General features: G+C 36.7%; 1 pseudogene; it reads left to right on the top strand.

The window, feature by feature from the left end:
• The first annotated feature begins 260 nt into the window (after positions 1–260).
• LOC100667567 (protein tyrosine phosphatase type IVA 1-like) lies at positions 261–838 on the top strand (annotated as a pseudogene).
• Positions 839–2,037: the final 1,199 nt, after the last annotated feature.

The following is a 2,037-nucleotide window of genomic DNA, read 5'->3' as shown; positions in this document are numbered from 1 at the left end:
ATGTTGAATTGAAATCCTCAGAGCAATTTTCAAGAGCTCTGTCCTAGATGGGGTAAGCCTCAGTGCGCTGCCTTTCTGTTGCCTCAGTATTACTGGATTGAAGAATTGCTTCTTGTTAGGAGGTTCGTTTCATCTTCCACTCCTCCCACCATCACACTCCAAGCACTGAGAATTTCGAGTATTTTGAAATAGGCTTCAGTTTCTTTACATCATTTCTGTATTTACTTTTTAAAATTCTTTCATAACCCTATTGAGTGCTTTTTTAACTAAATGAACATGGCTCTAATGAACCACCCAGCTCCTGTGGAAATCACACAGAAGAACATGAGATATCTGATTACACACAATCCAACCAACGTGACCTTAAACGAATTTATAGAGGAACTTAAGAAATACAGAGTTACCACAATAGTCAGGTATGGGAAGCAACTTACGACACTGCTGTTGTGGAAAGAGAAGGCATCCATGTTCTCGGTTGGCCTTATGATGATTGTCCCCCGCCACCCAACCAGGTTGTTGATGACTGGTTAAGTCTTGTAAAAATCAAGTTCCATGAAGAACCTGGTTGTTGTATTGCTGTTCATTGCGTTTCAGGTCTTGGGAAAGTTCCAGTGCTTGTTCCCCTAGCACTGACTGAAGGTAGAATGAGATAAGAAGATATGGTGCGATTCATAAGGCAAAAGTGGTGTGGAGATTTTAACATCTCTGAGTCAAAATCGACTCAATGGCAATGGTTTCTTTTTTTTTTTAACTTTTCTATTTGGAGAAGTATTGTCCTAAAACATGGCTGAGCTTCAAAGACTCCAATGATTCCAGAAACAACTGTTGCATTCAGTAAAACGGGTGCCTGATAGCGTTGCCTTGGAAGTGAAACTTGAGACAGGATCTAATTTGTCATGCATATTTTACCAACATATTAGTTTCGTGAATATGTCTAATAAAAAAAAAAGAAAGAAAGAAACCCATGCTGTTGAGGTGATTCCAATTCATAGTGACCCTGTAGGACAGAGTAGAACTGCTCCACAGGGTTTCCAAGGAGTGGCTGGTGGATTTGAACTGCAGTCCTTTTGATTAGCAGCTGGGCTTTAAACCACTGTGCCACCAGGGTTCCAAAGCTCCCATAAGAATATTGAAAGCAGGTTTACCAGAATACAAGTTTGACAGAAATGCAACCTCCATGTTTGGGTTATAATCACCCTATCTGGACACTTAGCAAAGGATTGTTACGGTTCGGCATTTAGAATGTGCTTACCAATTTGCACCAATTAACCTTCCCTGGAACTCATGCAGTATTGTTATAAGTCTTCTTTAAATCTATTCCTATGCCAGAATCTTATTAACATATAAGAAATTTAGAGAGAATTGGTGCCAAAATACCCAGCACAATACTTGTGTATTTTTAGTATCATATGGAACTAAAAAATCCCAGGAACTATGAACACTCTAGACCCTACGTGGTTTATTCCTCAGCCATTTCAAACATTGAAAGCAGGACCTATATGGTTATTTGCATGCTCACTTTTTGTTTATATCTCCCACATTCGTACCAGTATATATCAGGTTTATGAAATCATTGATTTTTGTTGGATTTTTACTAAGTCTTACAGTGATTATTTAATGTCTTTCTACAAATCTCATTTTGTGATTTTATGGAAGACCTTCATTTTGAAAAATCTACATGTCTTTAATTAAAAAAAAAAAAAAACCTTACAATTAATTTACTGTTTGTACTTTGGGGTACACCTTAATATAGAGGGCCTAGAAAAAAGAATAGGAGAGGACTATTGAATATTTTTAGTAAAATGCTGCCTTTGTCTTGTGTAAAACATGTAGAATCTGCTCCTTAATTTAGTAAAGACACTTTGTTATCGTAGCTAAAACAATTCTTAATCATAAAATTTCTGAAATTCTTGTCATTTTTTTCCTATATCAATTGGAAGTTGTTTACCAACTTTTGTTTGAAATGTAATTTTTTTTTTCCTTCTCTCTCCAACCTCTCTTGCAAAACAAGAAGTGGGTTTCTGCTAATGAACTGAG

This window comes from Loxodonta africana, chromosome 6 (genome assembly GCF_030014295.1).
Source record: "Loxodonta africana isolate mLoxAfr1 chromosome 6, mLoxAfr1.hap2, whole genome shotgun sequence".
NCBI lineage: Eukaryota > Metazoa > Chordata > Mammalia > Proboscidea > Elephantidae > Loxodonta > Loxodonta africana.
This window is presented reverse-complemented; position numbering and strand designations above follow the sequence as displayed.